This window comes from Eptatretus burgeri, chromosome 3 (genome assembly GCF_056783735.1).
Source record: "Eptatretus burgeri isolate ZD-2024b chromosome 3, Ebu_testis_v1, whole genome shotgun sequence".
Taxonomy (NCBI): domain Eukaryota; kingdom Metazoa; phylum Chordata; class Myxini; order Myxiniformes; family Myxinidae; genus Eptatretus; species Eptatretus burgeri.
The window spans coordinates 37,320,565-37,347,283 of NC_140963.1; the positions used below are offsets into that span (position 1 = coordinate 37,320,565).

Here is a 26,719-nt window from a genome sequence, read left to right on the forward strand (position 1 = left end):
CTGGAAAATAAAAAGTTCCGCATATGAAAGATAAACATGCATTCTGCTTATTGGCATGTAGAACAAGTGCTGTGATGGGACTCCATCATCCCCCCCCCCCGGATGGAACACCTCCCTCCCTCCAAAGAAAGGAAATGCCGAGATGGGCAAAAAAAAATTTCACTTGATGGAATCAAACGAAACTTGCACAGGCATGACTTAAGGTTGCCCTCATTAATCCCTGAAAGTTTAAGTTTTTTCGGTCAAATCCTCTCGGCGGAGTCGATGATACATACATACACAAACATAGAATACATTCAGATGCCATCACTCCATTATAGCATTTCTCCAGACATTTTGAGTGATCCCAATCCACATCCAGATTGTTTACAGTCATGGATAAGCTCGTACAAAATGGTGGACCAACAGGTGGTGACATCACCAGCATATGTCCGTGAAAAACCGCTGTAGTATTGTTTGTCAGGCAACTGTAGTGGTTTCCAGGGCTGTCAGGCCTCCATGACAAGGAAGGACTAAGAAAGAAAAGGGCCATTTACATTTCAAAATAAAAATTAACTCGGCATATGATAAATGTATTTAAGATAGTAAAGAGGAGTGGTGCACATGATGGTGGTATGGTAGCACAATTGCCTTTGAGCTGTTCATCTGGGTTTGATTCCTGGTCTGACTATAAGCTGTCAGATTGGTACTTCGCAGGAAGGCTATACGAGCACTGCAACGTGTGCTGTCCATTGGATGGATGTTAAGCTGGTGTCCCATCAACTAGCATTAGCTGGTGGATGCTAAACATCCCAGGTGTCTTTGGTGAAAAGTTGATGAGTTATTGATGACACTGAACAAAAAACAAATACCTGCCATGACTTCTGCTCAGAAGGCAACGGCAAACCACTCAATGTAATCCTTGCCATGAGACTGCTTTGGTAGTAATAATCCTGGCTTGCGAAAAAGCCATGCAGAGAGAGTGGATAGTATGAGGGGGCAAGGAATGAAGATAATGAAAAACTGAGGTCAAACCTTAATGAGACAAGAATCCTTTTTTTGAAGTCGAGTCGTTGGTATGTGAAATACTTTGTCAGGGGGCCCAGCCAAAGTAAGGATTGCTGATAAGTTCAAGAAGGAAATGGACAAATACTTTGAGGTAGACAGATACAGGTGAATGGGATGAGTCAGCAGGTAGGAATGTTTATGCTCATTTGCTGGATCACATGTGTGTAACTTCCTGATGTTCATCCTCATCTCTTTCAACCCCTCAACTCCTTCTCCCCTTCTAGTCTAATGTTTTATTCAGCACGGGTTTAGAAAGGGTAGAGGGATGACGAGTGCGATGTTTCGACTGAGAAAGTTGGAGATGCAAAGAGGAATGGTATTCGGGTTTATGGACCCTGAGAAGGTTTCTGACACTGTCCCAAGAGGTATGGTGATGGCAACGCGGAGATTGATGAGAGTGTCGGAAGCAGAAGATAGCTTAGTGGAAGGTATGTATGATGGAACGAAGGGAAGAGTTTCAGGTGATCACAGGTTGTCAGGAGAGTTCAGCATTAACATCGGATTGAGGCAGGGAAGTTCACTCAATCCACTATTTGTTGATGATGGGGATGTCAGTGGTGAGCAGGATGGCCAGCAAGCGAGGCATTCTGAGAAAGACAAGTCTGAAGACGACGATGGTTCATGAGCGCTATTTGACGATGTCAGTTGTTTCAGAAGTCAACAATGAGACAAGGTGATAATGTTTGACTAAGTTATAAAAATGATCAACATGATGTGGTACGAGTGACAGGTTATTCGCTGCAAAATGTCGAAAACCCGGTTTCATTCAACAACTTAAAAAATTTGACCTTTGCATAACCTTTAAAGGTCACAAAACAATGTTGTGGACATTAAAATAAGGAAACAGGATACGTGCTATAGCTTAATGGAGTTAGTTCGTCGAGGAAGGTCGAAAACCCGGTTTGATTCCCACAACTTTGAAAATTTTACCTTTGTGGCCTTTAAAGGTCAAAGGTCAAGGATTATGACCTTTGGTGCAAAACTTCCTCTGGAACATTCCAGGAACAATATAACGTCATATAGGCAATATGGCATTTCGCACTCCTCGGATTATCCATACTTTGATGAAATCAGCGTAAAAAGAAACTTGAAGGGGGCGCCACGGCCAAGGTGTTCGAGATAGAGCAAAATGGTTTCAAGACTTTAGGTGGGGAATGACCTCAAGATTATGCATAAAAAATATTGTCATCCTAGCTCTCAAAGTTTGGGCGGTCGTATGATTTTTATGTCAAAATTTGCAATTTTTTAAGTTTTTGAACTTGTGACCTTGACCTTGGGATGAAAATGAAAAATCGGACAACGACAAGTTTTAGATAATTCATTTTGCTGTTCAAATACCGAAGAACCCATTCCATTCAGTCAATTCCTTCGGAGAAGATTTTAAATCCGACTACCCCCTAAAAATGGCTATTTTTGGGTGTGGCTCCGCCCACAATCGGCGTAGCATGCCCTCATCCAGAAAAACACAACTGGATATTGATATCGAACACATAACCAAGTTTCATCAAGATCGGTTCAAAGTCCACGGAGTTATGCTCTGGACAGACAGACACACAAACAGACAAGCCGGTAGGCAGAGATGGGTAGTCGATCAAGTCGAATTTAGTCATTTTTCAGCCGTTACTAGCCAACAAAAGCGTCCATAGCAACGGTTCTTTCTCACACATAACTAGGACATACCATGAACCGACCATACCAGTTTCATGTATATCTGACTCATAGTCTCTGAGATATAACGAACTTCGTTTTTTTATTGTTTTCGACCAGGGTTCATTCAAACTCTATCTTCTCCGACAGTTTTCATAGGATCCGGCTGGAAATTTTTGACAATATGGCTGAATGTACTGCCCACAGTCGCTCGTGGCCCGATTTTTGATTTTCAAAAAAAAAAAAAAATTTGAGATTTTTTTGAAAATTTCAAAGGTCCGTTGCTAGGCAACGGATGGGTCCATAGCAACGGTTCTCATTTGCACACAACTAGGTCATGGTATGAACCTACCAACCAAGTTTCATCGAAATCGCCATTGTATTAACGGAGCACTGGACCGAACAGACATACATACAGACAGACAGACAGACAAACATATCGACGGAAATACTGATAATAAGGGTAGACGAGATCGACTATCCAACAGACAGACAGACACACAGACATAACGAATATAGTGGTCACTCTGGCTGGCGCTCGTGAACCAATAATCCTGTATATGCAGACAATCTGGTTATTGCGGTGGACAGCAGGCATGAAATGGGGGAGTGGAAGGATGCTCTCAAGAGTCATGGATTAAGGATGAGCCTGGAGAAGACTGAGGTAATGTGGGTCGGAAAGCAGAGAAAGGAACTGAGCATCAGTTTAGAGGGAAAGAACATCTGGCAGGAAAGCAGATTTGAGTATGTAAGTGGAACGGTGACCAAGCATGGTGGTGTGGAGGAGGATATAGGTTGGTGCATGTGTGGGGAGGGACTCCTAGTGGACAGGAAAATATCAAGGAATCGAAAGGGAAAGTTCTGCTGTCTTGTGTAATGCCGCCCTACCTTTACAGTCTGAAGATTGTGGCACTTACAGAGAACAACAACAGAGTCTGCATGTCAAGGAAAACAAATGGGTCAGGAGGACAGCAAGAGTGAAGGAGTGGACAGAAGAACGATGGAGGAACTGAGGGAGGCAATCAATGTGAGGATGAGCGAGACAGAGAGGTTTCAAAAGAGCCGGCTGAGGTGGGCTGGGCGCCTGGTGCAGATGGACAGAAAAAGAATAACAAATAAAGCAGATGGGTTGAGGGAGCAAGGTAGGAGGAAAATAGGTACATCTCGTCTGAGATGGGAAAATTGTGTGAGGAGGGATGTAAGTAAGATGGGGGTGGTGAGAGATTGGAAATAATTGGCTTGGGATAGAGGGCATTGGAGGAGTGTTGTACAAAATGTGGGCAGCAGCAGCTTCGTACAATTAGGTCTCATCTTATATAAAGGGAAATGAGAGAGAGGAAGAAGAAGAAATACAGCTCTTATACAGTTGTAACAATCCTTATCCACATTACTATTTCACTAAGATGATATAATAAGGATTAATTTTGAATGCTGGTTTGAGAATGCTCAAAGGTAGCAAAAGTCCTTCAGTAACTTCCTTATCTCGCACGTACCAGAGATCATTGCAAGCAGGACTGTGACGATGTAATTCTGCAGTCGTCGTGGGTTCAAGTATGGTCTCGTGTTGTCGTCCCATAACACGGAGTAAAATTGCACTTCATTGTTGGGGAAGGTTGCTGTAGGTTAATGACCAACTTTGTCCAAACCAAGGTGTATAATTACACAGCCAATTATCAATGTTGAAATTTCCCTCTTTCAAGTTTAGTGCAAGTTTATTGCATTTTTAAAATTCACTAATGTGTGAAAAACATTTTCCATCACTGTTCATATCAGAATCGAACAGCCCGGATTTCACACTGTGTACCGATGTTCCATCCTTTATCAGATGCATGGTCATTATGAGCTGGAATAGAGATTCAGAAAAAGTTCCAATTCAAAAACATTTCAAAACACAGCAGTGCATTTGTCAATACATTTAATTTCATGCAATCCGAGAGGATTACAGACTGTTTATCTTCACTGAATTCAGATAAGGTGTTTTCCTTGCAGTGCAGCCCACCCGCACTAGTGTATCGCCTTCGGTCAGACCCCAAACTGAACTTCAGGCATTTGCAAACTTGCAAACTTCTCAGCAACCTTCATGACTTGCAAATACCTTTTGCATTGACATGGAGCTACAGCAGCATGATTTGCCAGTCACAAAATGATTTTAGCTATTTGACACGTACAACATGTCCGAGCAACTGTGTCATTTGGGGTATCTGGGTGTTTAAACAAAACGAGAGCAGAACCATTCCAGAAAAAAATATCATGCCGGCATTTGTCATACATAATATAAACTCGCAGTGTTAAAGCTCCCCATGGTTTCCAAGGTTATTTAATTTGGCAATGGAGACTCTTATATATCCACATTGTGAAGGGCACATCTTAATTAGAGCTTTCCTGCTGCCCATTGCCTGACCAACCTTGACTTTGCGCGGGAGGAAATTGCTCTGCCAGCATTACCCGTTCTCATCTCATCATCCCACATGTCGACATAACACATTTACTCATGTCAATTTCACCTTACCATACTTGTGAAACAAGTGCAAACATATAATCTCACAGTAAGTATATTCAATGCTTCAAATATTTATGTTAAATTTATATAATATATATATATACATATACATATACATATATATACACGTATATATTACACATCTGTCATGATGGTCTCGGTCCTAGAGGTACACACACTTTCCTCTCAGCTGTCAAGACTGGGTTTGAATCTTGGCCCAGCTATAAACTGTCATCCTGGTGTTTCACAGGCAGGGTGATTCATCAATGTGTGTGTCATCCCTCGGATGGACGTTACCTGCGAGTCCCGTATGCTAGAATTAGTTGGTGGACCTTAGGGATCCCACAGTGTCCTTCACAAAGAGTTGGTGGGACATTGCCTGCACCCTGAACAAATTACAAATTCCTGCCCTGACTACTGATGGAAAGCCAATGGCAAACCACCCAGTATAACCCTTATCAAGAAACTGCTTTCGCAGTCAGGACTCTCTGTTACAGAGTATGGTACATCAGAATAATCAGAATATATATTATACCAGTATATGTATGTGACCTAACTTGTGAAAACTTGTCAAAAAAACAACAAAATCACCCTTCACTCCCTGTTCATTTTGGTGTGAAGCGTCTCTTCAAAATGGAGTTATAAACACACTGACGACTACACGTCACTTAATATTATAGGTGACACTTCAAGGAACTGTGTATTCAACATAGCTTCCATGTAGTCACAGCAACAATAGGAAAGAAAGTACATTTTCGAATGCATGCCCTTTCAGCACCATTGTGTTGAGCAAGTGTCGGTTCCACAACCACGTCCAAGGAACTGGTAAAACTATAAGGTAAACAAACAACGAGTCCCCTGTGTGCCCCGGTCACTGAGATGGATCCTGCCCCCAACGGGAAGTAGGCCTTTCAAGAGGAAAAATAACCAACAGCGTGGCATTGTTTTGAACAATGCCTCAAACCCCAGTTTCCCGTCTCCAAGCTCCCAATAACAGCCCACGGGAGAAAGCCCTCAGTGATAAACGGCCTGATATGTCTCGGCCAGGTATTTTGTTAGGCAAGCAACCCAGCTGTGTGTTTGAGAAGTCTGATTTCTGGTCCAAGATTCTACTATTCCGACGAATTTGGCCTGCTATTGTCTGTCCTTTAAGTAATGGAAAACTGCAAAAATAGCTGTTTATTCACCAAACCTTTTCTCCAGTTGGATTTATTTATTGTTAACGTGACTTCAAATTATATGTCCGTCCGTAGGTGTTTGTGCAACCCTAAGGAATTTGTGGACCTCTTTGAAGATAGCAAATGGTCAGTAAATTATTGATCAATAGCCTATAGTTTCGTGTTAACGGTTATAATTCAGTTGATTTACGTGTTATCGATTATAAATCTCTGGCTTTGTGTTAACAATTACAAATCAGTTAATTTGAGCATCATCATAATGTTATAAAAACATCATCATAAACAGCAGTGTTATTGATTATAAGTCCATATTTTGTTTGTTTATCGGTTATAAATCCAAAGTTTTGTGTTATCGGTTATAAATCTATACTTTTGTTTATCAGTCATAAATCTATAGTATTGTTTATCATCAGTTATAAATCTATGTTTTTTTCCATTATACATCTATAGTTTTGTTTATCAGTTATAAATCTTTAGTTTTGTTCATCGTTTATAAATCTATACTCTTGATTGTTATCGGTTATAAATCTTAAATTTTGTTTGATATTAGTTATATATCTATTGTTTTGTTCATCGATTATAAATATTTAGTTTTGTTATCAGTTATAAATCTATAATTCTGAATGCAATCGGTTATAAATCCATAATTTTGTTTGCTTTCAAGAATAATGCTCTGGCTTTATCAGTTATAACACTAGCGCTGTTTATTCTGAGTTACAAATCGATAGTTTTGTGTGTTATGGGTTATAAATCTATAGTTACACCGCAGCTGAAGGCCGAGCATGCAAATAATGAGCTTATCCCACCTGTTTGTTTGTTTGTCAGCAGAATAATTGGAAGACAAGGGCAGCTAAAAATGCAAAATTTAGCACAAAGCTTCATATTGTAAATGTCTTGACCAAGGTCAACGTTGAGGTCTGAAGGTAAAATTTTGAATGAAATTTCGTGCAGGACTATATTTACTCATGCTGTGGCCATAGGCCGGCTGATAAGTTTTAGATAATTACCTGTGTGGACATGAAGCTCTGTGTTAAACCTGGTGATTCCAGTTGTCTTGTTATTCTGATGTCAAACAGGGCCTGGTAGAATTGCTTTGAGGTTATTACACTCCCCTCCAAACTGTCTAGCCTGGGTTTAAATTTTGGCCCAGCTGTAAACTGTCATCCCAGTGTTTCATGGGCAGGGTGATTCATCACTGAGTGTGCCGTCCCTCAGATGGATGTAAAACCGAGAGTCCCATCTGCCGGCGTTAGTTGGCGGATGATAAAGATCCCACATTGTGCTTCACAAAGAGGAGATGAACTATCGCCAGCATCATGACCAAATTCCAAATTCCTGCCCTAACCTTAGTCGAACGTCAGACTTGGCCAGCTGGTACGTGAAATATTTGGACCAAAGCTTCCCCCGGCCAACCCCATAAAAATGTGGCAAAAATTGTGGCCGTTAAAGAAAAAGAAGATTCTGCCGACAAACAGACAAACACAGACGCATTGATAGCAATGCTCACATACTGAGTAGAGACAAGAAGCAGATTGGGTGGAAGTGTTGACTTGCGTCGTTGGGCAAGTCTGTTGCGTTGCGTACATTACATACGGGATATTCAGAAAGTTTAACCCTTTGAAAATCAATTAAGATAGTCATTGATTTCAGTGATTTATATTCTAATGTTGGCTATCTGCAAGGAGAATAGCCACAATAACTTATATGTCATTCATCCTTGGGATAATTATGTAATTAAAGAAAACATGGTGCGTTACGTATGGGACCACAAGAAACAATTTTTCAAAGAAATATGTTCAAGTTCAAAGTTCTCTGAAAGTATTTTATCATTCACCAGAATTTTCATTATGGAGAAAGTTGAAACACTTGCGTAACTAACCACAAATTCTCTTACAGTAAAAATACACAGCAGTCAAGATAGATTAATTAGTGTTAACGAAGGGCGAAATATGTATGGGACATGTTACGTTTGGGAAAAAAATTCTCCATTGGCTTGACATTATTGGTGTAAATTGCTTTTCATAACACAAGCAACAGGCTTGAGCATATTTTGACACAAAGATCCAACAATTAACAATTAGAAACAGCAATTCGTGTAGTAGGATGTGAAACAAACTGATCATCTGATTATTACGTATTAAAAATGCAAAATGATTTTAAATTAGAATCATATTAACCATAGTTTGCAAGTACTTCTGAAGAAAATGAAATGCACAACTTTTTTGCGGACATGCACAAAAATGTACTATATAACATTATTAAACCCGGACAGGACACATAGGACAGATGTTTTAGTGTGTGTCCAAGGAATAAAAATAAACAAAAGAATTTGCATAGAGTAATTTGTTGGTCATTATTTTTTTTTAATGCTAATATAGGTTTTTGTTTTGATTTGTCTCAGGACCTCAGGGCTTTTGTACATTCAATAGAAGTAATTATATGTAGATGTAAACATTTATCAACTCAACTGAAAATATCAAACCTGGCAACGTAGTTATAATATGGACCACTTCCACCAACACAAGAGAATACAAGAAGGTATTAATTTTGTCTAAAAGGGAAATACATATTCCAGTATGTTTCATAGAAAAAAATCAGAAACTTAGAGGTGCCTGAAATAATGATAAACAAAAAGTCATATCTTCTTCAACAGGAGGTTACACCTCTCCTTGCAAATGGAATGATCCCAAATTGTTTAGTCTGCCTTAAACTGAGGCATGTGTGCAGGACAGGTCTCATGAGAATACATGAATGCCCAAAATTTCTGCTGGACAAAGTAGTGGTCAAGTGTTGGCGATGTTGAAGTAATCTTTCCCACAGACTTTGCAAGCGATGTCCCATATATAACAGTATTGTCCCATACGTAACATTTTAAAATTACTTGTGAACTAATTGTCTAGTTATATTTTAAGCTAGAAATACAGGATATATGATAAATACATGATGGATTAGAACTTCTGAAAATGGCATTAAAAAAATTTCAGACCTTTGAGTGTAATGCGAAAAAATCTATTATATGTAAAATTGTTAGGTATGGGACATCACTTTTAAGAAGAGGCCTAATTTACATAATTAATGAAGTGAACAATTTTTTTCTTGTGTATTAAAGGCCATGGTAGAGTATTCATATCCATGTAAAAACATTGTTGTAAAGTTTGGTTTAGTTTCCCACGTCACTATTCCAAATTGTCCCGTACGTAACAGCGCATTTGCATAGATGTAAATTACCTTCGTGATTTCACACCTTAAACCGATGACTTTACCATTTTCCTTAAAGTATTAATAAAAATTAAAAAAAAATTGTATACATTGTCGAGGCTCGTATAAGAGCTAACAAACAACGCACAACAAGGGGGGGGGGGCAGGAGACAAGAGGGGTGGGAGATGGAAGGACAAAACAGTGGGGAACAGAGACATTAGGAGATCTGTGGAAGGGAGAGGGATGGGGCGAGAAACACGGGGAATACAAGATGGACATTACAGGGACTTTCAGGAAAGAAAGCAGGGAATTTGAAGGAGGTGGGTTTGGGGTGGATTAACAGGGGCAGAAAAGATCATAGTTTTGGATGGGAGAAGATAAGAGGTGGTGGTGGACAGCTGTTTTGAAGGCCTGTCAGGAAGAATGGGATAGAAGAGAGTGTAGGACTTTATTCCAAAGGTGGGGAAAAAAGAGGAATGAAAGAGTGAAGGTGAGCAGCGATTCGTGATCTTGGTAGTTTTACCAGAAGGAGGTTGTTGGTGGACCTTGAGCGCTATGCGGGGGGGGGGGGGGTGAGACCAGGAAGGAGGCAGTAGAAGACAGAAAGACCACCAACTTGCCTGCAGTGAGAGAGTGAGAGACCCAAAGTCTCAGCCTCATCGCAGGAGGTACCAATGATCCGAAATGCCTTGGTTTACACAACATGAAGCCGAGAAAGGTGGAAGGCAGAAGCACCAACCCAGAAGGGAGAGTAGTACTCCATCAGGCTGCAGACAGAAGCTTTGTATGTGGTCAGGAGCTCGGGTGGGCCGAGGAAGGACTTTGCACAATGGAGGATTCCCAGTTGGCAACTGACTTTGGAGGCCAATTTCACATTCAGACATGAAAATCTCATTGAAATTAGAGCTGTGGCATGAATATGAAATTCTGACATCTGAGGGGACCTTCTCTTGGACTTGCCCATCAAAGTTTCTTTTCTAAGTCATGGTCGCTTAGTAAATTTCGGTCAAATTTTGCATGTGTGCTCAGGGTAGCGTAGCCAAGTCATGAGTGAAAAACAAATTTGTCCCCTACCCACCTCCACTATCCCTTCTCTTTCTCTTTTCTCCCCCTCCCACCCCTCACCCCCTCTCCTTTGCCCTCCCCTTTGATGATAATTTTTTTTTTTTTAGTTTTTGAAGCATATATAAAAAAACAAATTTATGCCGTAAAAGTGAATTTGTTTGTTTATCTGTTTATTCGTTTATTTATAATGCTTAAAAAACGAAAACACGAATGAACCAATTCCAACTAAAATTTGTGAGTTCCCTAAGGGTATCCAAGTATGGTTTCTGTCAGAGTGGCATATCTGGGAAAGTGGGTTCAAGTTTGGGGGAAGACCACAATTCTCTCGATGTAAATGTGTATCATATAGCGCCCCTGGTGACTGCCGGAATTACAAATCATCTCCTTCTCAAATATTAAGAAAGTTTAAATAACATTATGATGATATTCAAATCTGAGTGAGAATACAGTAGTTCGAAATTTTCAAAATGTTCCATTTCACTAATTTTAAACGGAGGTTAAAACCCAAGAATCCAACTTGGAGCATTGCAGCAAAGCGGAAGTAATTTTGCTCACGTTATATCCAGATATAAGCAACAAGGATGGTTGATGAAGGTGAAGTCAGCTATATCAATTTCAATAGCTATATCTATATCAAATTGAAATATCAATTTCAATAATTCAAACGTCAGACAAAATGCTGATAATGACGTGTTAGTAATTTAAACAGCACTTTATGCAGACAGATAAGTTATGTAACTAATCATTCTGACTCTGTTCTCACAAATCATTGTGACTGATGAAAAACCAATAAAGAAAGTTTAAACAACTTAACAAGATGCACAATGGTGATTAAATCTGAATGAGAATAATTTGAAATTTTCAAAATGTTTCAGTTCACTCAATTTAAAGAGGAGTTAAAAACCAAAGCAAACAACTGAGCTTCACAGCGAAGCAGAAGTGATTTTTTTTGCTAGTACCGTGCACTGTATAAGCAGCAAGTTTGGCTGATGAAAATGGGTGGCAGGATGGTCTAGAATCTAGATCTAGAGGTATGCATAGTCACCTCTAAGCTGTCCAGCCTAGGATTGAATCTTGGTCCAGCAATAAACTATCATCTCAGTGTTTCACATGCAGGTGAGGCATCAATGTGTGTACTCCATCCACTATAAATGCTGAGTGTCAAACAAGCAAGCAGCACGTACCATTTTAAAAGTGTTTGGTATAACTCGGCCGGGGTTCACACCAACCGACCAGACTCAGAGCAGATGCTCTGACCACTACTCCACCAAAGCCTTGGAACATTAATTTACTGATTCTTTTTTTCAAAGGAACATTTTCACTGAGCAAGGCCTGTCCCAGCAAGGTCAACGATTGTCCCATCCAGCTGGTACAGTGCAATGGCTGCTGATATCAGTCCAAAGGATGAAGACAATGTTAAAGTGACCTGTATACCAAAGAACAGTCGCTTAGAAGATGTTACATCTCATCAAGCAACAGAAGCTTATCGCAGAGCAATGTGTGAAGCCAGGAGCATCCCAGTACCTACGATGGCTGTCTCAAAGCTCTGGCTTGAATGAAAACAGTGATTGCATCACTAAGGTAAGGATCTGAAATGGTCGAGAAAGTAGTCAGGAAGGGATATCAGTGAAGCAGAACACAGAATATCCCTATGCATGGTGAAATGGGGCTGAAAGTATGGCCTAGAGGTATGCGGTACGCATACTCACTTCTAAGCTGCCTTGCCTGGGTTTGAATCTCGACCCAGTTATACCCAGCTAATAACTGTCATCAAACTGTTTCACAGGCAAGGTGATCCATCATTGAGTGTGCCATCCCTTTGATGGACGTCAAACGGCCTTCCCGTCCGCCAGCATTAGTTGGTGGATGTTAAAAATCCCACGGTGTTCTTCACGAACAGTAGGGAATCTATTTCCGGCACCCTGGCCAAATTATAAATTCCTGCCCTAACCTTAGTTGAACTTCAGGCTTGGCCAGCTGATTCGTGATAGACTTGAGCCAAACTTCCCCCCAACCCAGCAAGATTGTGGGACTAATTGTGGCCAAGAAGAAGAAGAAGAGGAAGAAGGAGAAAAGGATAAGAAATTGGCTAATGAAAGTGGTGTTCACTGACTTCCAAACAAATGGAAGATTTCCTTGGGCAAATAAAGCAGGATATTTGTGAAATGCAACAAGTCATCCTTGGATTAAATCCATCGACAAAGCTACAGGTAAAAATGTGGAGTAAACAAACAAACAAACAAGAAAAAGATGTTGTGCAGAGCATGATACTTGCAAAATCCAGAAAACAAATTTGACCTCAAAAATAACTGGTGGTTGAATTCAATGACCAAATATGCAACTACTCTTCAAATTTCAAGTCAATTCGATGAAAATTGACAATATTAGAAATTCGGCCTATGGCGACCTTTTGGCCGATGTTAAGCTCAAAAATAATTGGCGGTTGAATTCAGTTATCTGATATGAAAATCCTCTTCAAATTTCAAGTCAATGAGATGAAAATTGAGGATTGTAGAAATACCACCTTCGTTGTTGACCTTGGGCCTAAGTTGACCTCTTGGTCGATGTTAACCTCAAAATTAATTGGTTTGTTAAATTCAGTGACCTGAAATAGAAATCCTCTTCAAATTTCAAGTCAATTAGACGAAAATTGACAATTTGAGAAATTCGGCCTATGGCAACCTTTTGGCCTATGTTGACCTCAAAAATAATTGGTGGTTGAATTCAGTGACCTGATATGAAAATCCTCTTCAAATTTCAAGTCAATGGGATGAAAATTGAGGATTTTAGAAATCTAACCGAAGTTGTTGACCTTGGGCCTATGTTGACCTTTTGACCTTTTGACCTCAAAAACAATAGAAATTTTGCTTATGACAAACTCTACTAAGTGGTGATATTTCGTGAAGATCGGTTTAAAATTGTAACCTGCAGGCATTAAACAGACAGACAGACAACAAAATCGACGAACTGATATACTTGAAAAATCTTCGATTTTGCAAGTAATAAATATACAAATTCACTTTTATAGTAGAGATAAATCAATAAGTTTGCATGGTATCGGTTATAAATGTGTTCTTTTATGGATTATCGGCTATAAATCTACAGTTTTATTTGTTATGGACAGTGCGAATATAGAAAGCCTACACCCCGTTTCAAAATTTTCACCTTTTGTTGCCTTATAACCTGGAATTTAATTTCAATAAATCAGACTTATTCTACCTTTATTTACACATCGTAACCCACAACTTCCAAGTGAAAAACAAATTCTACAAATTTCAGAATATTAATTAAAAATACAAAACTAGAATATCTTGGTTTGTTAAGTGTCTGTCATCCTCTTCCTGCTCCAACCTTAAGGCCCGGTCACACCTTGACGTTTTAGCCAACGTATGCCGATTTTTGAATTTTTTTTCTAAAACGCTGGCACACGTTGAATACGTTATGGGTAAGTTTTGATAATATTGAGAGCACGCTGAAAAACACTGCCATACGTCGTTGTACGCTGGCTTTAAACGTTGTACTTTTTGGTTGTCCTCAAATTTTTTCATGCTTGAAATTTCACGACGTATGCCGGCGTATGACTCACACGTTCCGCGACGCTGGCCACAAGTTGTATGCAAGGTCTGTGATCGTTGACAGACGTCAACACATGCTACTTGTAAGTTAATCATAAGTTGAGACACGCCGAGGTAATGTTTAGCGTACCCGAAACTTATTTCTAACCTATGATTAACGTGTTGTTGGCACGTTACGCGATCGTTGCCACACGTCGACAGACGTTACTTTTAAGTTACTCATAGGCTGAAAGACGTCGGTATAATGGATCGTCCTTGCGTCAGCGTCCACGGCCACGGCCAGGACACTTATTTGCAGCATTCTTCAAACTTTTCTTCGGCATGACGAGGATGTTCACACTTCGATGTCTAGCTTGGCTATGATTCCAATTGTCCATCGGCAGCGTCTATTTAAAATAGTCGAGTTTGAGCGTTTTAACACGTTCAGAAGAAACGCTTCAAATTTCAAAACACCAGCGTCAAAAAACAAAGGCGAGTGACAGCAATTTAAATCGTTCATTGTAAACAATGAAAATAGCTGAGTGGTACCGTTTAAAAGTCGTTGAGTGTAAAAAAAATCCAATTGTTGAGCGCAAGCGTCTACTTTCAATAGTGGGGTTTGAGCGATTTAGCACGTTCAATAGAAACGATTAAAATTTCCAAACCCCAGCGTCAAAAAACAAAGGCGAGTGACAGCAATTTAAATCGTTCATTGTAAACAATGAAAATAGCTGAGTGGTACCGTTTAAAAGTCGTTGAGTGTAAAAAAAATCCAATTGTTGAGCGCAAGCGTCTACTTTCAATAGTGGAGATGCAGCCATTTAAATCGTTGAGTGGCAGCCTATGAATAGCAAACCCTACGTCACTGGCAAAGATAAACTGCCGCACGATATGGATAAGTTAGGCTATCGTTGGGCATAGTTTGTGAACGCCGGCTTCACGATAATTATTCGTTGGTATATCGTATCTATAAGTTATCGAAGCGCTCTATGCACATTATTAGTTCATTGTGAATTTGTCCAACCCGTTACGAATAGACCTAAATCGTAAAAACAAGCTATAGCTCATTGTTGAAAAAGCCCATAAAAAATTAGCCACGAAGAACTTCGAACAATGGTGAAAAGATGTCTCCTACCCGTGGACACGCGGACGCAAGGACGATCCATCATAACCCACACCCTCCCCTTCACACTCACCTACTACTGCCAACATGAACAAACTACTACTAACACTAACACTAATACTGATACTGATACTGATACTGTTACTGCTGACATGGACATCGACTCAAAAAGGACTCGAAAACACTGTTGGGTTCCCCTTTTATGAGCAGCATTTTTATATACCAATTCCCAAAACCGCTGGGAACACGTCTTTATATGGCAGTTGTAAGCTAGAAACACATTCTTTTTTTTTTTTTTGTCGACCGGAAGACGTCATTGGAATACGTCTACATACGTCGATGTGTGTTGGGACTACGTAAAGAATTGGTTCAAAGCACATCAAACATAAGTTAGAAATAAGTTTCGCGTAACAAAGACATTACCGCGACCTGTTTCGACTTATGAGTAGCTTATAAGTAGCCTTTGTGGACGTGTGTAAGCGTCCGCATATCGTGTGTACAACTTATCCCCATCGCATGCGGAACGTGTGTCATACGCCGAGTACGTCGTAAAATTTTGAACATGTTTAAAATTTCTTGACGTACTCTACTTACTACGACGTATGATAGCGTACTTTAGCGTTCTACTCACGTATACCAAACTTACTCATACCGTATTTGACGAGCCCCAACGTTTTAGACACATTTTTCTTAGGTCGGCATACGCTGGCAAGATCGCCAAGGTGTGACCGCGATGTTGTCACTTCCATTTCTACGGCAGTTATGATTCGAATCGTTGTGCGTCAGCCTTTTAATAGGCTACGTCACGACATCGTCGGCGATGCATGCAACGCGCTATGCCTAAGTTAGACTATCGTTGGGCATCGGTTGTGTAGGCCGACAACAGGTTCAGCATTCGTTGGTATAAGTTATCTATAACACAACGAAATGTTCTGTGTCCGTTACCAATGCGTTATACATAAGACCAAGTCGCTATGAATACGTCCGAATCTTTAAAAAAAAACATCAAAAGTTCAACGTAAGCCAGCGTTTTACATACATTTTAATACGTTGCCATCGCTGGCTAAAACGTCAAGGTGTGACCGGGCCTTTAGTTGAACAACCACATCTATTGGATCACACACCAAGTTAATTGGCCTCCACCTGTGTTAAATTGTAGTTATTCTGATTATTTCAGAATAAGATCAGCTGTTGCTGTAGGTTTCCTCTGCTGGGTAGTTCATTTCACAGCAATGAGACCCACGGGAGCTTTCAAAATATCTCCGGGATAAAGTTGTGGAAAGGCACACATCAGGGGATGGTTTAAAAATATTTCAAAAGCCTTGACTATCCCTTTGAGCACAGTCAAGACAATCATGAAGAAGTGGAAGGTGTATGGTACCACCAAGACCTTGCCTAGATTAGGCCGTCCCTCCAATTTGGCTGACCAAGCAAAGAGCAGACTGATCAGAGAGGCCACCAAGAGGCCAATGACAACTTTGAAAGAGCTACAGTACATGCTTTTATGACAAAGACTGGTCACTGTGTACATGTGAGAACAATATCACAAGTACTCCACAAGTCTGGCCTGCACTGTATGGTGGGAAGAAGGAAGCCATTACTCAAAAAAACCCCACCTTGAGTCCCGTTTGGGGTTTGAAAAAAACCACTCTGGGGATTCTAATGCCACGTGGCAAAAAGTTTTGTGGTCTGATGAAACCAAGATGGAACTTTTTGGCTAAAATGCAAAAACATTACATTTGGCACAAACCTAACACAGCACATCACCCAAAGAACACCATCCCTACTGTGAAGCATGGTGGTGGCAGCATCAGGTTATGGGGATGTTTCTCATCAGCATAGAAGGGAAAATGAATGGAGTAAAATACAGAAAAAAATCCAAGAGGAACACCTGCTGCCCTCTGCAAGAAAACTGAAATTGGGATGGAAGTTCACCTTTTAGCATGACAATGACCCGAAGTACACAGTCAAAGCTACACTGGAGTGGCTAAGGAACAAAAAGATAAATGTCCTTGAGTGGCCCAGTCAAAGCCCCAACCTCAATCCAATCAAAAAAAATGTGGCATTACTTGAAGATTGCTGTCCATCAACGCTTCCGACACAACTTGACTGAGTTTGAACAGTTTTATTCAGAAAAATGGGCAAATATTTCCCAATCAAGGTGTGCAAAGTTGGTAGAGACCGATCCCAACAGACTCGCAGCTGTAATTGCTGTTAAAGGTGTTTCCACCAAGTATTAACTCAGGGGGGTGGACACTTATCCAACCAAGATATTCTGGTTTTGTATTTTTAATTAATTTTCTGTAATTTGTAGAATCTGTTTTTCACTTGGAAGTTGTGGGTTATGATGTATAAAGAAAGGTGGGAAAAGTCTGATTTAATACAATTTAATTCCAGACAATAAGGCAACAAAAGGTTAAAATTTCGAAAGGGGGTGTAGACTTTCTATAGGCATTGTATGTACAGTATGTACTGTATAAAAAAGAAAACCACAGTGAGCTTCGCCTTGGTCGACCCATTTGACGACTGTATATGTCCCTTAATTACACTGTTCGAATGTCAGTTGTACTGTGACTACGTCTATTAATTACGTACTATTGGAATGTACCTCTTAAACCTTTAATTAGACCCTTTAGACTGCTGGGACCCTTACACCTTTGAAGACCCTTTAAGAATTTACACTATTGCAGATTTACATCCTTTAGACACTTGATATCTGTCGGTCTCTTGAGACCTGAAAGACCTTTTATAACCTTTAGGCCCCTTTTTAGACCCTGAGAACCTTTAGACCCTACATTCCCTTTTGACCTTTGCATCCCTTAAGTCCCTCGACTCCCTATAGAGCCCTTAGACCTTAACACCCTTCAGATCCTTTAGACTTGTTTTGGACCTCTTTAGACTTCTTGGACCCTTGACCATTTAGACTTTAGAGCTTCAGACTACTTAGACATTTTTAGACCCTTTTTAGACACTTTAGATGCCTTTAGCCCACTTCAACATTTACATCTTTTAGAGATTACATCCTTTCGACTCCTTCGACCCTAGCTTATGTTGGAACATACACTTTCGACCATATGGAACCTTTTAGACCCACACCACATAAACATATACTGTCAGACCCCGCTATTGGTGGACCCCGCCTATTCGTGGGTCATAAAGTGTGACTTGTTTCGACATTCGCGTATTCGCGGGGTTTTTTGCTTTTTTTGTTTGTTTGTTTGTTTTACACTTCAGGACTGGTCTCCTATCCACCTGGGAAATTGGAAATCAGTCACAGCATTACATAAAGAAGGTGCACAAACGGATCCCCTTAACTACAGCCCATTTAGCTTACTGTACTCCCAATCATCAATAAGGTCATGGAATCCATCACCACAGTTGACACAAAATGATTCTTTTTCTTCAACAGCCTCATCTCAGATGATCAATTGGGATTCAGACCTGGTAACTCTACCTTGGACATGCTGCTTCCACTCTCACAACAATGGTGGAGGCCCTCAATATCAGACATGAGATCAGGACCTTCTCTCTGGACATATCTTGAGCTTTTGATACAGTCCGGCATCCTGCCTTACTCTCCAAACTGTCTGCCTGTGGAATCCAAGGCCAACTCCACTCTTGGATTACTCACTTCCTCCCCTCTCGTAGACAACATGTGGTTCAAACAGGATCCTCTCATCGTCTCTCCCGCTCAAGGATCTCAAAAAGCTGTGGACGGATTCGGACGACACTTGGTGGACACGATGAGTGTGTGACAAAGACAAATTGGTTTGATTTTGGTGAAGATCCAGATCTGGATACTATGTTTTTTTTTTAAGTGGTTCTTCACAATAAAGAGATAGGGCCAAAAAACTATACACAGTATTGCACGATATTTCAAAAAGTTGTGGATGGATTATGACAAAAGTTGTTAGATGTGTTGAGGATGTGAAAACAACAAGCCAATTCGATTTTGTTTTCGGTTCAGATGAAGATTCAGCCTATGAGTTGGATACAAAACGTAAACTGGCGAAGGTGTGCGCTCTTCCAAATTCTGTTTGAGTTACGTACTGTTTGAACGTCAGTTGCAACCGTGACTACATATATGAATTACATCCTGTTGGAATGTGCCTGAAAGACTGCAGAGACCCCTTGACCCGTTTGACTGCTTAGACCACTTGACTTTTTAGACCTTTAGACCCTTTAAGTTTAAACCCTTTCGACCCATTTATACTTTTTAATATCCTTTAAGACCCTTTGGACATTTTAGACCTTTTGATGCCTTTAAACCTGCTTAGACCCCTTCACCCTTTGGACTGCTTGGACCTCTTGACCCTTTAGACCCTTGAAGTTTAAACCCCTTCAACCCATTAAACCTTTTAATACCCTTTTGACATTTTAAACCCTTTCGACATTTACATCCTTTAGACCTGTTAGACCACTCCAGACCTTTAAACTCCTTAAGACACTACAGACCCTTTAAAGACCTCTTAGACTGCCAGACCTTTTCGACTCCCTGTTTGAACATCAGTTGCACTGTGATGGTCTATTAATTGTGTATCATTGAAAGTACCTTTTAACCCTTAAGAGTGTAGAGCCTTTACATTGCTTAGACCCCTTGACCCTTTTGACATTTAAACCCTTTAGGCCACTTAAATATTTTAAGACCCTTTAAGACTTCTCAGACCCTTTAGACATTTACATACTTTAGACCCCTCTAGACATTTAGACCCGATAGACCCTTTAAACGCATTTGACCATTTGGACCTTAACTACTATTGGAACATACCTTTTAGACCCCTTAGACTTAATAGACCCTTTAGACATTGAGACCCCTTATGACCCTTTGGATCCATTAGAGCCTTTAGGCTTTCATACCATTTCGACCCCTTAGACCTGCAGACCCTATAGACACCTTACACCATATGGACCATTATATGTGAGCAGTGATTCTTGATCTTGGTCTGTCTGACTTCTACTGTCTCCTCGCTGGCCTCGCCCCACCACCCCCCTGCTTTGTCTGAGACCTGTCCCCCCCCATACTTCTGCAGGGCACTCAAGGTCCGCCAGCAACCCTCTTCTGGTAAAACTACCAAAATCAAGAATCACTGTTCACCTTCACTCTTTCATTCCTCTTTTTCCCCGCCATTGGAACAAACTCCCACACTCTGTTCAATCTCACTCTTTCCTCCCGGTCTTCAAAACAGCTGTTCACCATCTCTTACGATCTTCCCCCATCCAAAACCTCGATCTTTCCTACCCCCGCTAATCCACCCCAAACCCACCTTCTTCAAATTCCCTACTTTCCTTCCTGAAAGTCCCTGTCGTGTCTATCTTGCTTACCCTGTGTACCCCGCCCCATCCCTCTCCCTTCCAGGAGATTTTTAATATGACCGATCGGCACTCGCTAACGGCTTGACAAGCATGCCGTTCCTGATAAACCATTTCATTGGAATGCTTAAGCCACTTGACAAGAGCTCTACAAGCTGCTTGTATGTTCGTTTGCAAGCCATGGTGATGCATGGCAAAAGTACCCACACTGTCCATCTGCACAACACAATCAAAAATAGATTGATCGACCACCTGCCTGTGTTGCGTTCCGCAGTGCCAAGCCTGCCGTTCTTTATCAACGGTTGAATGGAAGGAAGGAATAGAGGGAAGGGATGGGGGGAAGGTATGGAGGGAAGGTATGGGGGGAAGGTATGGAGGTAAGGAGTGGAGGGAAGGAGTGGAGGGGAGGAATGGATGGAGAGAAGGGATAGATGGAAGGGATGGATGGATGGATGGATGGATAGACCAAATTGATGTTTGCTTGCCATGGCGAGACAGTAGACGGTGGTGTAAATGCTTTTGGATCACGGCTGTTGTATTTTTTTTGGAAAATAAAATTACAAAATTGACAATCAAGACGATGTGAGGTGATAATGTAAATGAAGTACATATATAAACGTGTGTTCTACTGTCTTTGTTAAATCTGACAATAGTTTAAAATGTACCCTTCACCTCAGAGCGGTCATGTAGTGCACCGCATGGAGATGCTTGGAGACGCAGTACCCCCTGGTGGAGTACTTTGGAGGTTATTAGGGGAGAGTTGTTTCCAACACCAAAACTCATTGTAGATGCTACAGGGAATGTAATGGCAGACGAAGGAACACCATGTGGAAACTCATTCATCATTCATTCCTTAAACCTCGTGCTCACTCTGTGAGATTGGAGTATCGTGTGTTTCTGAACAACTGGAGAACTTGCTGTGAACACACTTTCCATCCATCCAGCCATCTCTTCCTTCCCTCCATCCATCCAACCCCCCTCCGCCTCCCTAAATCTCTTCATTTCTCCTGACTCCCCCACCCCTCCTTCTTCTCTCTCCTCCCTCTCTCATCCCTTTTCCAACTTTAATGAAGTGATAAACAATGGGTGGTTGTGATAAGTTCCCATTGGTGGTTGTGTTGTGTTGTGTTGTATTGTGCTTGGAGGTGGTTATGTTGTGTTGAGGTGTTTTTGTTGTGTTTTGAGCCTGGAGTGTCGGGGAGTATGCGAGTTGGGCGGATGGAGACATTTTTGGCAGTCGGAGCTGCTGCTGGGTTCGATTCCATGGTTTGAATTTTGGGATTCGGCTCGGGTTGAGAGATTCTGGAGATAATAACATTATGGTTGTAAAACGTGTGTTGAAATGAAATAAAGGCACAAAACATTGGCATCTCCAGGCGTTTATATAAGCATTGCAGCTGGAATGTGATGGGCTCAAGTGTCTCTTGGCTTGAGCCAGGTTTTGGGGATTGGACTATGGGGTTGGGTGGGTCCGGCTGCTGGAGGGGTGTTCGTTTTTTGGTTCATGCATTCATTGGCATTCCGGGCATCTACAGGCAGTGTGTGACCCCCTCGGAGAGATCCAGTTCCAGAGCAAGTAAACATGGTGGCAGCCACAGTTCAAGTCACATTCCTCAAGGGAAGCCCATGTTATAATTCTCTCCTTCAAAAATAGGTCCACCTGTCCTGAAGCTCACCTGGATCAGGAGCAACAGTCACTCAAACCCCCTGAAGACCCTCGTCGACCCTAATATTTTTTAATGCTGTGAACAAACTTTGGTACATCACGGGTGATGAAAGTTGTGGCCAAGTTTGATTGAAATTGTGTGTGTAGTTTTGGAGAAGAGAGCAAATACCAATTTTGGGGGATCAAAACCCTCCCCAAAGACCCAGTTAATGAGCACAGATTTTTATGCAATCGGTAAACACGGGTGATGGAGGTTGTTGTCAAGTTTCATCAAAATCGTGTGTGCTTTCGCAGAAGAGACCAAATATCCATTTGGGGAAGGTTCAACTCTCACTCCCCATAGATCCTCTTTATGAGCGCAGATTGTGATGTTTTTGATACACTTTGGTATATTACAGGTGATTAAGGTTGTGGTCAAGTTTCATCAAAATCGTGTGTGTAGTTTTGGAGAAGAGAGCAAATACATATATTTTTGGGGGAGGTCAACCCCCCCCCCCATAAACCCCTTTAAGGAGCGCAGATTTTCATGCAGTCGATAAAATTTGGTACATCATGGGTGATGAAGGTTGTGGTCAAGTTTCATTAAAATTGTTTATGTAGTTTCAGAGAAGAGAGCAAATACCTATTTTGGGGGACAATCAACCCCTCCCCACACCCATATAACCCCTTAATGAGCACAGATGTTGATGTGGTCGATACCCTTTGGTGCATCACTGGTGATGAAGGTTGTGATCAAGTTTCAATGAAATCATATGTGTAGTTTTGGATAAAAGAACAAATCTGTATTGTGGTTGGGGGGGGGGGGTCAAATTTTGCAGGTGGGGTCAAACCTCCCCCCTCCCACCCCACATAATGAGCGCAGCTTTTGATGTGGTCATTAAACCTTCATGAGGCATCAGATATGAAGCTCATGGCCAAGTTTCATCAAAATCGTGTATTTGGTTCAAGCGATAATGACTGAAGTGTTCACGGAATGACTGACTCACTGACTCACTCGCTTACTCACGGAAACTGCTTGATCACAAAGGATCACCTGACTCGAGTCCAGGTTAGCTAAAAATGGTATGTGCTGTTTGAAAGTGATGGGTGGTTTTGCTATCCTGTTTGAATGTGCTGTTTTAACGTACCCCATGTCCTTCAAACCTGTACTAATGCCAGAAGACAGGAACATCCCCCCACCTCCACCTCCCGCTTCCCCGAAAGTCCCTTCCAAAATGGAAGTCGAACTCCCCCCTTCAAGTCCCACTGCCAAACACAAGTACAGAATACCCCATTCAGCTCCCCACTTCTCTTTCCTTGCTCCCTCATCCTCTTTGCTTCCACCCCTCCTTGTAGTGTGGCAACTTATCTAAATATAGCATAACAATTGTGCATTTTGTGAGGAAAGCACCAAATTTGGCACACTAGTAGCCTATCATATTATGAACAGATTTGGATATTGGGCCATCTCAAATTCAGCCACTGATGGCTGTGGCAGCAATTTTCCACTGCCATCAAAACTTTTGAGATGGCCCAATATCCAAATCTGTTCATAATATGATTGGCTACTAGTGTGCCAAATTTGGTGCTTTCCCCACAAAATGCACAATTGTTATGCGAAGTTGCCCAACTATTGTATCCTCTACCTCCTGGAATGTACATTGACATGTGGTGATACGTCACTCTCCCTCCCCCCCCACCACCCATTTCATTGCTTTCACCCCTTCCTCGCCCTTCTCCTCACTCCCCCTTCTCTCTCTCCTCTCTTCTCCTCCTCCTCCTCTCTCTCTCTCTTTCTCATTCCCTTCCCTCCTTCCCCTCCCTTCTCTCTCGCCTTCCTCGCTCCCCCACCCCTCCTTACTCTCCCTCCCTCCTCTGTCCCCCCCTCCCCTCTCAATATCCCCATCAGCGAAGGGATGGGTTTTATTTGCTCGCATAAACTAAATTCCTTCCACACAAGGTGCGGGTCCCTCTGCTAGTCAGTTAAAAATTAGTAAATTTAGGTGTTATCAGTCATTAATCAATTCATTTATTGGTTATCAGTTATATATCTAATCTATGGCCTTGTGTTATCAGTCATAAATCAGTTGATTTACATGTTATCAGTTATAAATGTAGAGTATAGATTTTCTTGTGTGTTATCAGTTAGATATCAGTCGGTTAATGAGTTATCAGTGATCGATTCCTTAATTTGTGGGCTATCAGATATAGATCAGTTAACCAGTTGTATCGTTTATGCAGTCCACTGAAATCTCAATAAATATATCTCTCTCTCTATCTCTTCCGTGCAGCCTGTGGCTGCTGGTTGCATCATTGGTTGGGACGCGGCTGTGCCGCTGATGCAGTGTCCCCCTTACCAGTACACTGGTACTCATTTTGCCAACCTCGGAAGGATGACAGGCTGAGTTAACCTCCTGGTGTATTTTAATTCAGCGGCCAACGGGGCTTGAACTCAGGACGCTGGGATCCCAAGCCACCACCCTAACCACAAAGCCAACACCAGGCGAGTCTCCTGAAATGATCGATGGTTATTAATAATTTGAAACATCTCTGGTATGTTGTCATAACCATAAATGGTAAATCATAACCATGGTATAGCCGTAGCATGTGCTGTGTGGAATTCACTCGGCATGTACCATGTGGTGGAATGCAGACGCTACTTCCAGAACCACACCCATTTAACACACCAACACCACAACAATGGGGGCCCGGTGTTGGTCCAACTGAGTACTAACACCGCCTACTGTTCAGATCCTGATGCCGATGGTTCATTTGAACCATAACACCCAGAGCATGTGCAAATGCGTACCTCTTACGTTTTGTGCTTCTCCAAAAGACCATTTATTAGTTTCCATTTTATTTGATTTATTCTCATTTGGAGTTAGGAAAAAACAAGCTCAAATGAGCTAAGATCCTCGTCCTCTTAATGATGACGTCATAAAAATGAATATGACGTCATTGTGATGTATCAGGTTAGCGATAAATTTTCTGTGCTAATGCCCGCCTCGATTCCCGCAAGGGTCATTCCATGTCAAATCATCAAATAATCTGCCGTCATCTCTCAGATTTTTGTAAAATTTTGGGAACCAATTGGGACCCATGAAAAACGGCAAGAACTCGAATATTTTTGCTAACAGCCTCTTAATTAGTGAGATACAGACTAACGAACTTTGGACTAATTAGCACGACGTCGCGAATTCAAATGGCCATATCTCTAAAAGTATAACACCTAGAGAGCTGGTTTTGGTGTCATTTTAAAGGTATTTTCATGCCCTATGAATTTGTCTGGGCAACATTTTCCTACCTCCAACCACAAAAAAGTTATCACAAAATATAAACTTCAATCGTGAATCCCCAAAAAATGTGTCCTTCAAATTTCCTCAAATTCATCGCAGAGGTACCTTATGATGTCGAGAAGCTTCCACATAAATTTTGTTATGGGCACTCCAACAGTTTCTGAGATATGAGCAATAATGTACATGTACGTATGGCATATAGGTTCGAAAATCAGCATTTGTAATGTATTATACAATCAATAAGTGAGTTCAAGTACACAGTGTACACTAATCTGACTTAGGCTTTCAATTTCCTCTTCAATGCAGCAACAGCAGCACTTGTTTCTTCCCCTCAGGCCCAGTTGAAAATGAAAGTATATGATACTTCAAAGCAATTGATGGTCGTTCCCTGTGTTCCCTGTCATGGCTAGGTTAGATTGATTGTATAATACATTACAAATGCTGATTTTCGAACCTATATGCCATACGTACATGTACATTATTGCTCATATCTCAGAAACTATTGGAGTGCCCATCACAAAATTTATGTGGAAGCTTCTCGACATCATAAGGTACCTCTGGGATGAATTTGAGGAAATTTGAAGGATACATTTTTTGGGGATTCACGATTGAAGTTTATATTTTGTGATAACTTTTTGTGGTTGGAGGTAGGAAAATTTTGCCCAGAAAAATTCATAGGGCATGAAAATACCTTTAAAATGACACCAAAACCAGCTCTCTCGGTGTTATACTTTTAGAGATATGGCCATTTGAATTTGCGACGTCGTGCTAATTAGTCCAAAGTTCGTTAGTCTGTATCTCACTAATTAAGAGGCTGTTAGCAAAATATGAGTTCTTGCCGTTTTTCATGGGTCCCAATTGGTTCCCAAAGTTTTACAAAAATCTGAGGGATGACGGCAGATTCTTTGATGATTTGACATGGAATGACCAGCAAACAAAATTCAAACAGCTTGCCTAGTTTCGGAGATAATGGTATAGGCGATTTCCATTAGCGACGATATTATGACGTTAACTTTTTTTCTCGGAAGAATTTCCAAAATCGGAGATTGGTACTGCCTGCACGTGGGCTTTCTGCATATACGTGCCAAGTTTCACGAAGATCCGATGAAAACTCTGGGTTGTGAAACAAAAAATGTCAAAAAAATAGGAATGACG

At 41.1% G+C, this 26,719-nt stretch overlaps 1 protein-coding gene across 1 annotated transcript in view; it reads left to right on the plus strand.

Moving 5' to 3' along the window:
• The window catches only part of LOC147029698 (tomoregulin-1-like), a 199,346-nt gene extending 174,585 nt beyond the window's left edge, over positions 1-24,761 (plus strand). The window contains exon 10 of the mRNA XM_085872942.1: positions 24,560-24,761. The gene's annotated coding sequence lies outside the window, so the exon portion shown is untranslated. The remainder of the gene's footprint in view (positions 1-24,559) is intronic.
• The last annotated feature ends 1,958 nt before the right edge of the window (positions 24,762-26,719 follow it).